The 13,025-nt window shown below is 39.2% G+C and overlaps 1 pseudogene; it reads left to right on the top strand.

Annotated features, from left to right (window-relative positions):
- Positions 1-2,877: 2,877 nt before the first annotated feature.
- On the top strand, positions 2,878-3,108 carry LOC136123844 (NADH dehydrogenase [ubiquinone] 1 subunit C1, mitochondrial pseudogene; annotated as a pseudogene).
- Positions 3,109-13,025: the final 9,917 nt, after the last annotated feature.

Below are 13,025 nucleotides of genomic sequence, written 5' to 3'. Positions count from 1 at the left end.
CCTTTTGCTTTCTGATAAAGCAAAGTAGAACACAAAGACATGTATGACCCCAAAAATCTGGATATCTAACTAGCTGCACATCAAACAATAAACACTCATTGGCAGTCTTATTTTATTTCTTTTTTTTTTTTTTTTTTTTTTTTGCGGTACGCGGGCCTCTCACTGTTGTGGCCTCTCCCGTTGCGGAGCACAGGCTCCGCATGCGCAGGCCCAGCGGCCATGGCTCACGGGTCCAGCCACTCCGCGGCATGTGGGATCCTCCCGGACCGGGGCACAAACCCGTGTCCCCTGCATCGGCAGGCGGACTCTCAACCACTGCGCCACCAGGGAAGCCCGGCAGTCTTATTTTAAAGCTATTCTTTGAACTTAAAAATTTGGCCTAAATTTGAGTATCTTTCATTATATGGAATAGATGTGTTTCAGAATGTTAACTGTGCTATAAAGCTAATGCTGGTGATTTAATTGCTGTCCTACATGATAAAATTAAAGGCATATTCATAACCAAAAATTCCTCTAAGCAGAATTGAATTTTAAAACTTCCAGCAAAAAGAGACTGATGATCAGCAAGAAGACGTGCTTGCTGTTGGAATTGCTCGACGTCACTCACAGTCCTTTGAGAACTTGCAGAATTTCTCCCATGAGAGATTTTTATTGTAGCATTGCTACCAATTTTCAGTGATTCCGAGGTTATAGAACTTCTCACGTTCCCCAAATTCTTTTGACCACGTGTTTGTGATTCCCCAAAGTGAACATTTTTTTTCTATTTGGATCGAGTATCTACCATACAAACGGGGACCCTGTGGTAAATTCAGATGGAAAGAATGAAGAATAAGAGTCTGTAAGTCTGTCTTCCCTGAACTTTTCTCTGAGCCTAGACACAAGCTGGAACATGACTTTTCTCATCTTTCAAACAAAGGGAATGAGCTAGATCCAATATTTCTAAAAGTTTTCCACTGAAGAACCTCTAATAGCAAGACGAAAATGAATGTGTTTGAAACAGAGACACTTTTGGAAGATTTCCATCATAGATAAAAAAAAAAAATCAGGCTAATTGTGCCATCTAAGTCACAATAAACATTTATTTTCGTATATAAATGTCGAATAAAATTGAGATGTCAGAAAGATGTGCCATGCATACTCTGTAACTACTTATACTCCAGACATAGTGTATTTTTCCAGGAAGATGCAGTCTGTAATTTTAAAAACCTGACAAAACAGGGGCTTCCCTGGTGGCAGAGTGGTTAAGAATCCGCCTGCCAATGCAGGGGACACCGGTTCAAGCCCTGGCCCAGGAAGATCGCACATGCCACAGAGTAAGTAAGCCTGTCTGCCGCAACTACTGAGCCTGTGCTCTAGAGCTCGCGTGCCACAACTACTGAGCCCGCATGCCACAACTACTGAAGCCTGCGTGCCTAGAGCCCGTGCTCCGCCACAAGAGAAGCCACTGCAATGAGAAGCCTGTGCACCACAACGAAGAGTAGCCCCTCTCGCTGCAACCAGAGAAAGCCGGCACACAGCAACAAAGACCCAACGCAGCCAAAAATTTTAAAAAGTAAAAAATAAATAAATTTTAAAATAAATAAATACAAATTAAAACCTGACAAAACAGGTTCTTCCTATATTAAAGTCTTTAGAATTTCTTTCTAATGATGCTAGACTGCAATATCATACATTGTCTGTAGGTGCCACTACTTCACATAATTTACTAGAAGGTGAAAATTCCTTAGTTCACTGTCCATCAACTAATTAGTATATTTTAAAATGAGTGTCAATTAATGTAGAAGATGCAGAAAGTATCTTTATTTACCTTCTGCTGTGACGTCAGCCTCTTTTTGCTGGAAGTTTTAAAATTCAATTCTGCTTAGAGGAATTTTTGGTTATGAATATGCCTTTAATTTTATCATGTAAGGAGGGATTTTTCCTCCAGGAATCTAGAAAAAGTTAAATTCTGTAGATGAATGCTATGCGAAATCAGTGGGGGAGAATTGCTGCATCCTTTAGAAAGGCATCCATTATTTTCCTGGAGTTTGCGATACGAAACATACTTTTATGATAGATTATGTTCCTATTCTGCCTTGCAAAATCTTAAAATAAAAAAATATTGTTTCCAAATATATTAAAATAATTTTCCTTCTTCTTAGAGAACAATAGCAAAATGATAACACATTGTTGTGGAAACTCATGGGATTTGGAGTGAGACAGACCTAAGTTTGAGCCCATCTCTCCCACTTACTACTTGGGCATTCTTAAGCAATTTACTTGGGCTTTTTTTCCTTTTTTTTTTTTTTTTGCCAGAGTCCCTATATCTTACAAGGTTTACACATCTGACAGAGTTTTTAGAAGACTAATAATGTACATAAATCCCCTGGCACATAGTAGGCATTCAAAAAGCAGCAGTTATTAGCAGTTGTCATGTTTCAGCAAAGCCTCAGTAACTACATTACCACCATGGCATTAAACATGGTAGTGTTGAACATTATTATTAATATTAGTAATATTAAAGTTAATTTTAACTTGCTCTAATGCATATGAATCTAACATTTAAGAGGTAAATATATTTCCTTATCAAATCAAATTCCACTTACCTTTGAATCTGATCTTGAATCCGATCTTTTCCTTGGATTCATTTACGGTGAGTACACTGTCTGAAGGCCAAGCAGTAGGGAATAAACTGTAGGGACCAGGTCATCCTCCTTGTTGGGAAAGCCCAAATACTCACAAGCGCCAAGGACATAAGGGTGCTGAGCGTGTCAGAAGTGCTTCAAAGAGGGGGTTAGCGCCCGCAGTTCCGCACCTCTGCCCGCCAGGGGGCGCTCGGCCGGACACCGACCCCCCGGGAGCGGCGGGGCTGGAGGAGGAGGAGCCCAGCCCGGCAAGATGGCGCCGTCCGCCTTGTTGCGCCCTTTGTCCAAGCTGGTGGTCTCGGCCAGGCTCCGGAGCAGCTTTTCAGCGCGGTCAAAATTCTACATTCGGGAATCGCCACTTGGCAGACCTGACTGGCTGAAGGTTGGACTGACCTTGGGCACCTCCGTCTTCTTGTGTATCTATCTCATCCAACAGCATAATGAAGATGTTTTAGAGTATAAAAGAAGAAATGGGTTGGAATAAACCTTTGAAATACCGATACAGTATATAGTGTTTATAGCAGTTCCTCTGGATTCACCAATCTGTTGAGCTGTAAACGTGAGAGAAAGAGTTACATGTGAATATATGTCAAGTCAGCATTTTGTGTTTCACATAATTAAATTTAAAAATACTTCTGTATTAAAAAAAGAAGAAGAAGAAGAAGAAGCGCTTGAAAGAACATGAGCTGCTTGACCGAAGTGGGCTAGGGTGAGTCTTTGCTGATCAGCCCATCTGGGATTTACGGTTACCTGGCTCTACCCCATGGGCAGAGTGCAAAATGGCAACCATCAAAATACTTACACCATGGGAAGAGGTCTAATTGAGGAGCCTTTGTGTGTACAGTTTAAAACAACACTCTATATTGGTCTTGGCGTCTTGCATTTATAGAGGCACATTCAAGACACTCACACCACACAAGCAAAGCATGTAACTAGAAGGGGAACAACTGTTTTTTCCCAGTAAAACAGAGCCATAACTAATGGTGCTGCGAAGGCTCTGTCACATTGATCTTAGCTAGTCTTTATTTCACCATCTGGCTCCTTTTCCAGGGCTCCCTCAAAAAGGATATCCCTAACTAACCCAACAGGGCCTTCTCTCCCACACATCAGTCCGCATAGAAACAACAAAAGATGTCAATTGTGCTGATTTTCTGTGTAAGGCCCCATACCAGGCTTGTTAGCAGAAGCCTCCTTCTTCACCCAGCCTGGCTGGCCTCCCCTTCACAGTCAGGAGTCTTCATTTAAGTCCCTTTTAATGAGAGGAGCTGAGAGCGAACTCAATAGTCCCAACCTTCCTCTTAAAGGAACTGGACCCCACCCTCCCATCACAGCTACTTCCAACAGTATTCCTAATAAGACTTGGTAATGTTTTCCTGTGATACTTACTCAGTGCCTGCACAATTTTATTTTCGGAACCAACAGTGTTGTTGGTTCACCAATCTGAGCTTATTCCACAGTAGTTCCAAACCACGTATCATTTTGTTGGGTGAAACCTGTTCATTGAAGAGATGAGTCCAGTGATCAAAGAAAGAAGGACAGTGTACAAAAGCTCTTTCTGCTTCCAATTATTTCAGTGATTTATTTGGGGCCAGATAAGCCACTCAATCTAAGCGTGTTTAAATAACGCACGCGTGAGTTGCAGCTGAATCTCAGTGGTGGCCCTTTTGATTTAAGATGCTTATGGGCTCCCAGACCTGCCTGTGGACATCACCAGGAAGTCTATTCCATGCTATTCTCTTTGTGCTTGTTTCCAGCGGATGGTATTCTTCAAATACAGAGTGGCACGTTCAAAGATATGTGTAGCATAAATTTTGCTCTGACAGATGATTGGAGCAAATATATGCCCTCACATTTACCTTTAGGGAATCTTTTAATCATTTAATAGAAAATTCACGACAAACTTGTCTACAGTTTCCACATCCTCCATTTACTTGGTATGACCCCACCAGCCTTGCCTATTATAATCAACTCTCACCCACTGAGGTCAAATTTATGAAACACTGCTATATTGTACCTGTCACTTTGGGTATGGGATCCTTGGTAAGCAGACTGGGGAAAACTGGCAGTCTCTCTTTGTGGCAGAGTGAGAGGTGCCCATATTTCCTGGGGTGTTGCCTTAACTCAGTAGCTGTATCACACTGCTTTATGAACTGTCCAACAGCTGTGACTTTGGGCATTTAGACACTGGTTTCTTCATTGTAAGAAATGACATTATTAATGTTTACAAATGGTGGTTCTCAAAGTGTGGTCCCCAGACCAGCTGCGTCAGCAACAGCTGGGAACTTGTTAGAAATGCAAATTCTCAGGTTATACACGAGAAGTTGAATCAGACGCTCCAGAGGGTGTTTTAACAATCTCCCCCAGGGCCTTTTACCTGCACATTAATTGGGTAACACAGAGAACAGTCTCTCTTGTGCTGAGGAAAGTCTGAACACTGCACTCTATAGCAGACCTTAAATAATCTTTTCTGAAGCCTTTTGCCTTTGCTACAGAAAGGTTGAAATTTCAATATTTTCTTGTTCTCACCCAATCCATTTTATCACATGAATCTTATTCCCTGAAACCGAAAGCCCTGTTGAAAAGAAGCGGGTGAATAATTCTAGGCAGTGGAAGCATCCTAGATATGTACAGCAAGCATGGTTCCCACAACATAACTGGCAGGCTGTGCTTCTCTTAAATCTTTAAAAAATGAGAATCTCCATCTCTAGGCTATTCCCTTTCTTCCTTACTCAGCAGAATCTCTTATTTAGGATGTTATTTTGTCCAAGGACTCTATCCTTCTCCTAATAGGCTTTCTCAAGAAAATTTGCTTAATTCTCTCAGGTCAACTCCAAATACAGCCACTCTGATAGTCTTCTCTGTTACTGTTTCTTGACTTGAAATGCCAGTAATTTCCTTTCATCTTTTCCCATTAATCACCAAGTTCATATCTTGAGCCCTCATGTTCTCCAGTAATCTTCACCAGCCTTCTTGGTGCTGTGTGGTCTTCTGCATTCATTCACCATCTTCTACCCAAGCCATTATTTTATTAGTTTTCTTCAGTTGGTCCTTAGAATCCCTATCTTTGCCTTTTTCTGGGATCTATTTAATATCTGATAGCGTCACCTGGTCTGGATGTAGGTAAGCTGAGGGGCTGTCCACAGTGACAGAATGGATCCAAGACAGGATGAGAATCAGACAGTCTCCTTGTGGGTGAAACATTTTAACATAGAATCTATCTGTGTGTGGAAAAGGATAGAGGTTGTTGAGTGAAACAGACCACAGTTGGAAGTCAGGTTGACCGGCGCAGAGCCATAGCTTCATCATCACTTGTTTTGTTCTGGGCACTCTAAGCCACCTGCAATTCCATCTCACTTGCCCTGCTTTGCGTGTTGCTTCCAGCCTTTGGTTTACCCCATGCCTTTGTGCAAGTTCCAAAAAAGTGGTCCCTCTGAGGAGACAAACCCACAGGGCAGACATTTAACAAAGGGGCCCTTTTGGGTGGACAAAATACAGACCAGCGGCCCTTCCCAAATGCTTACATTGCCCTCAGGGCCTAGCAAGTGCAATAAGGGCTGGATTTCAAGGTCCGTTGCCGCCCCACAGTCCATGCTGGTGCCTTTGTTTCACGCTAAAACTGCACAACCCGACCTATGGCACTGCTTGCTTTTCCCCCATTTCGTACTGCTCTCTCTAAATCAGTGGTTCTCAAAGTACAGTCCTTAGATCAATATTACCATCACCTAGAAACATGTTAGGAACACAAACTCTCAAACCCTACCGCAGACCTCCCGCCTCCGCCAACATCAGTCTGTTTAAACAAGCCCTCCAGATGATTCTGGGGCACACTATACTTTGGAAACACTAGAAGACTGTCTGACATGTAACAGGTATTTGGTAAACGTTTGATGGTTGAATGAGGAAATTAATTTCTCCATCAAAATTAAGCTCAAGCATCATTCCCCTGAACCTCCTCCGGCCTCCATCTCATCAGGCTACGGCCCCTCTGTGTTCTCAGCTGAGTCTGGATCGCCGCACTGAGCAATGAGATTTAACGCACTGCGGGAAATAAATTGGACAACGTGGCTCTCTCCATGACTCAAACTGGTGCTCCTTCAGGAGGAGAAGAGGGTAGAAACTGTGTTTACTGAACTTCATTTTTGTACCCCTCACCACAGTGCTTTGTCTGCAATAGGAACTCAATTCCCCTAGAAGGATGTGATGGAGGATGATGCAAACAAACAGGCAAAGAAAAAGTAGTCACCAGGCTGGGAACTGGTACTCCCGAGAGGACCCAGGGCTGGAAGTTTTCTTTGTATAAAATTCCAATCGATTCACACACTCGTGCTCAGAAAGATCTTTCCTTATTGTGCCTGAAGTAATATGCTACTTCCTCTTGTTCAGTTGTTTTGCTTACTTTTAGTTAATAATAAAATTTGTTTATTAAAGTATTTAAGCGACTTGTGTCTAGGGTGGTATTTGTTTCTAGGTCTATATGGAAACAGAATCAGGGAATGAACATTGCTGGACCCTTAAGATGCTGATCTACTCAGTAGCAAGAAATCATAAAATACTGTCTTTTTGTGTCTGGATTATTTTACTTAGCTGACTTCACTTAATGTTTTCAAGGCTCATCCCTGCTGTAGCACGCATCAAAACACCACTCCTTTTAAAGGCTGAATAATATTCCACTGTATGTACACACCACATTTGCTTATCCACACACGTTAATGGACACTTGGATTATTTCAACCTTTCGGCTATTGTGAATAATGCTACGAGAACAGTAAAACTTTTATCGTATAGAGAAATGCAGTAGTTTCAAATTGCTTTCCATGGAGTTTCATTTGCTTTATATATCAACACTCCATTTGAGGGTTAAAAATAATAGTTTTACTGGTAAAGTAGAACAAGCTAAAGCTTTGGAGTCAGACGAGATGCCATTTCTGTCTTCTGTCTTCTATGTGAACTTGGGCAAGTAATTTAACTCCTCAGGGTCTTAATTTCTTCATCTGTTACATGGATCGATGTAATAATTTCTGTTGTACAGGTTGTAGTGAGGATAAATAAGACAGCATATATAAAGCACCTAGTCTAATATTTGGCAACTAGTACGAAAATAGTAACTGGAAACCATTAGCATTATTTCCAAATGGCCACATAATCCAGCCCCTACACTTTTTGTTGTTGTTGTTGTTGTTGTACGCGGGCCTCTCACTGTTGTGGCCTCTCCCGTTGTGGAGCACAGGCTCCGGACGTGCAGGCTCAGCGGCCATGGCTCACGGGCCCAGCCGCTCCGCGGCATGTGGGACCTTCCCGGACCGGGGCACGAACCCGTGCCCCCTGCATCGGCAGGCGGACTCTCAACCACTGCGCCACCAGGGAAGCCCTACACTTTTAATCTAACTATACTGCTTTCTTCATCCCCTTGTCACCCGTCTGGGCTTTATTCCCACTTTTTCTTCTAGTTGCTGTTAAGAGTTTTATTTCAATCACTTGCATAGGTCACAATACCACTCCCCAGTTTTATAACCTGTTTAATATTTTATATCAAAAAGTCTACTTTATCAAGTTTGCCTTCTGCTCTAGTTTATAAGTTGGAGAAAGATCATAGGAGAATATATTTTTAGAAATTCAAGATCATTCATGTATGAATTACTCTGAAGCCCATCTATTAAAAAGTGTTTATGTGGTATCAAAGACTTCTTCCATCACAGTGAAAGGGCAAGGAGATCGACCTTTAAGGCCTAGATAGAAGACATTCATGGACCATATCACTTAACTACTGTTTTTTAATTGAAAAGTGGCATTAAATCGCCCTGGGATTAGTAGATCCCTGGGAGGATCCTAGCTCATATGCCTATATCCAGGAAAAGCATTGGGAAACCCTGAAATTAGTCCCAGTGTGTGCAAAAGAGGTACAGAGACGCTACTTAATTCAAAACTGCCCTGGTAGGCAGTTTGTCTGCTGTGGGTTGAGCCACTCATAGTCAAGGAATATAAGGGATAAAAGAGAGCCAGAAACGTCCTCAATCCAAAGACCCCTGCACCTGGAAATACAGTCTGCACATTCTAGAAGTTTTATCCAGAGCTTAATCATTTTAATTTTGAACCGAACTAAAAATAAATAATGATCCAATCAATTATCAATGGTTGATCCTATCAACCATTTCAGTCTTTTAAAATAAAAGAGATCCATGGACTTAGGTTTCAAGTTCATGAAATCAGGATAACAATAACAAGAACTTCTGGCTTACTTTATTCCAAATGTTTAGAGGTTTACTCTGTAGGCTGCCAATCTGCTTTTAGACATAATGTGATTAGAAGAAACACTGCCAAATCAGTAAAAAAAAAAAAAAATCCAGCCATGTTAATATTCTGGAATCATCCACATGATTAATATTTGAATGAAACATCTGAATATATTGGCCATCTTGCTATTGTTTTGCAAATTAGAGCCACTATCAGAGGTCAAGTTTTTGTATTTCCAATAGTTCACTTTAGATGGCCACTGATATTGATAGCAAGCCCCTCTTGTGCTATAGGACTAAAGCAATTGTCAGTATCATAGAAGCTAAGAAGTGACTGGCATATATCTGATGCTGAATGGCAATAAATATTGTTGCTGAAATGAATAAATGAATGATTTCTATTACTCTGCATTTTGGGAAACGTGTACCAGATTTTTGTTTTTAATCAAATTGTAGTTTGTTTCTTGTCACAGTCATTCCAGTGTTACCTAGTTTGGCTCTCCACATTGATTAAATTATCAAATTTTTTTACCACATTTCTAGTGTGTTCTTAAACATAGGAAAGTGTTTTATTTACAGGTAGATATTTTTGTTTGTTTTCCAGCGTAATTATTCGGTTTCTACCTTGTTACTTGTGAATTTTATATTTTAAACAAGTTATTTCTCCTATTATCCTTGTTATTTTCCTCTAATGCTCATTTCATTAAAGAAAAAAAACTTTCTCTAACTTTTGGTATCAAAGGTTTGTTTCTAAGGAAATGTCCACTAGATGGAACTATTGTTTCAAAAGAAGAGGGTGATGCCTTAGAAAGGACCCATTTCTTAAGATTTCCCACTGAACTTTACCTCATAAAAACTGCTGATAGGTAATGCCTTTTCTTTCTTTCTTTCTTTCTTTTAACTAACTCTTTCTTTTTTTTGTAAGTAACATTACCATTTAAAGCACATGCTATTTGAAGCCTTATATTCTGAAGACCTGTTGCATCTCTAAGACTTTTAGTTAATCTGCCTCAGTGCAGGGTTCTCTTTTTAAAACTTTTTTCCTGTATACTTCAAGGGTTTAATGACAACAAATGAAAATATCTTAGCTGTAAAATGTGCCTTGAAAATGGAGGGAATCTGCTTAATGAGTCAGAAATTTAAAGATACAATTCATAGAGGTTTAAATAAAAACCCTAAAACTAAAGTCCTTAACAAAAAGACAATAAAACTTCAAGTGTAGAAACACCTACACAAAGATTAAATGTGAGTGTCTATTAGGTATGTTTCTCAAGTTCTCAAAGAAACAATATCACTGTGTATTCACACATCCTTGCCCAGTTTACACAACTGTATTTAAACTGCATAGCTTACTATTTGCTAATGCAAATGACATAGTAATGTTGCAAGTTACTTTCCTGTTTGCATTTGCTGACACGAATATAAAAATTCTCTTTATTAACTGAAATTTGTCGTGATTTACCCTTAGTTTAGTATGCTTAAGCTTCTAAAGCGGTTTTTACATTTTCTTACTATAAAGTTTATCACCAATATTTTTAAAGTATTTACTTAATGTCTTATGGCATACTATGTTTTATAATTAAATATGGCTTTGGAGTTATTAACTTATTACCTTTAGGAAGTACAATTTTAAGGAAACAAAGTTATGATGCAATATAAAAGCATTTTAGTTTGAGGCTTCAAAACTTCAACCTAATGATAAGCTTCCTCTACATGTTATCCCACAAGTGTATACTTTCAACAAATGATAAAGAGAAATCTATCAGCTCCTTGACAAACTCTTTGTGGTAGTGACTGGAGACATCAAAGAGTACATATTTCATACAGCAAGTCTGAGTCACCAAGATGTCATTGAAAATTCTCTGACTCCTTTTTTTCTCTATAAAGTCTGAGGGGAATATTTTTATCATTATTATGTAAGTTTCAGGTGTACAGCATCATAATTCAACATCTGTATATGCTACAAAGGGATCACCACCACAAGTCGAGCTACCACCCATCACCATACAGTTGATCCTAAGGGGACTTCTTTTTTATTTATTTATTTATTTATTTAGGCTGCGTTGGGTCTTCGTTGCTGCGCATGGGCTTTCTCTAGTTGTGGCAAGTGCGGGCTACTCTTCATTGTGGTGCGTGGGCTTCTCATTGCAGTTGCTTCTCTTGTTGCGGAGCACGGGCTCTAGGTACACGGGCTTCAGTAGTTGTGGGCACGGGCTTAGTTGCTCTGCAGCATGTGGGATCTTCCCAGACCAGGGCTTAAACCCGTGTCCCCTTCATTGGCAGGTGGATTCTTAACCACTGCGCCACCAGGGAAGTCCCAGGGACTTCTTGTAATTAAGTTGAAATAGTTATAATACTTTCTTAAAGTTTTCTTCAAAGCTCTCACAACTAAAAAATATTTTTTAAAGCTTTGAATGTAAGTGTTCTTCCTTACATAATTTACTTAACGGTAAAATTTAGCAAATAAATTAAAGTTCTTAGAAACCAATAGCAATTTTATAGTCTTTCTTTAAATCATTTGTCAAAATAAAATTTCAAATATTGGGGGTTTTTCCAATTTATTGAGAAATAATTTACATAGATCACTGTATAACTTTAAGGCATACAGCATTATGGTTTGATTTACATATATAGTGAAATGATGACCACTATAGGTTCAGTTAACATCCATTTTCTCATATGGATACAATAAACAGAAAAGAAGAAAGGAAAAAAATTTCTCCTCGTGATGAAAACTCGTAGGATTTATTCTCTTAACAACTTTCCTATATATCATACTTTAGTGTTAGCTATAGTTATCGTGTTGTACATTACATCCCTAGTAGGGATAATTACATCCCTATTTAATTATCTTATAACTGGAGGCTTATACCTTTTGATTCCCTTCCTCCAATTCCCTCTCTCCCCACCCTCCTCCTCTGGTAACCACAAGTCTGATCTCTTTTTCTATGAGTTTTTTAAAGAATATATTCCACAGATAAGTGAGATCATACAGTATTTGTATGATCACTTAGCATAATGCCTACAAAGTCCATCTATGTTGTTACAAATGATAGAATTTCCTTGTTTTTTATGGGTGAATAATATTCCATATTTTATAATATATTCAATATATACATATATATTATATACATAATGGAATATTCTATATATATCACAACTACTTTATCCATTCACCCATCAATGAACACTTAGGTTGCTTCCATGTCATGGCTATTGTAAATAATGTGGCTATGAGCATCAGGGTGCAAATATCCTTTCAAGTTAGTGTTTTTGTTCCCTCTGGATGTATTCCCAGAAGTGGAATTTTTGGATCATATGGTAGTTCCAGTTTTAATTTTTCAAGGATCCTCCATATTGTTTTCTATAGTGGCTGTACCTATTTGCATTCCCAGCTAGAATGCCCAAGCATTCCCTTTTCTCCACATCCACACCAGCATTTGTTATCTCTTGTCTTTTGATGATGGCCATTCTAATAGGCAAGAGGTAATATCTCACTGTGGTTTTCATCTGCATTTCTCTAATGACTAGTGATACTGAGCATCTTTTTGGATTCTGTTGGTGTTTCATATATCTTCTTTGAAGAAATGTCTATTCAGGTCCTTGGCCCATTTCTTAATTGCACTATTTGGTTTTTTTGCCATTGAGTTATAGGAGTTCTCTATGTATGTTGAATAGTAACCCCTTAACAGACATATGGTTTGCAAATATTTTTTCCTGTTCTGTATGTTGTTTTTTCACTTTGTTGATGGTTTCTTTTGCTGTGAAGAAGCTTTTTAGTTTGATGTAGTCCCACTTGTTTATTTTTTTTTATTTTGCTGCTTGTGCTTTAGGTGTCATATCCAGAAAAATCATTTCCAAGACCCATGTCAAAGGTCTTATTGTAAGAGTTTTATGGTTTCAGGTCTTACATTTAAGTCCTAATCCATTTTGGGTTAATTTTTGTGAGGGTAAGGTATGGATCCAGTTTCATTCTTTTACATGTGAATATCCAATTATCCCAGCACCATCTATTAAACAGACCTGTCTTTTCTCCACTGAGTATTCTTGGCTCCCTTGTCAAATATCAGCCATATATGCTTGGATTTATTTCTGGGCCCTTGATTTTGTTCCATTAATCTATCTGTCTGTTTTTATGCCAGTACTATACTTATTTGATGACTATAGCTTT

Source organism: Phocoena phocoena, chromosome 5, assembly GCF_963924675.1.
Source record: "Phocoena phocoena chromosome 5, mPhoPho1.1, whole genome shotgun sequence".
In the NCBI taxonomy this organism is placed as follows: domain Eukaryota; kingdom Metazoa; phylum Chordata; class Mammalia; order Artiodactyla; family Phocoenidae; genus Phocoena; species Phocoena phocoena.
The sequence above is the reverse complement of the archived record's forward strand: the minus strand, read 5'-3'. Positions and strand labels throughout refer to the sequence as shown.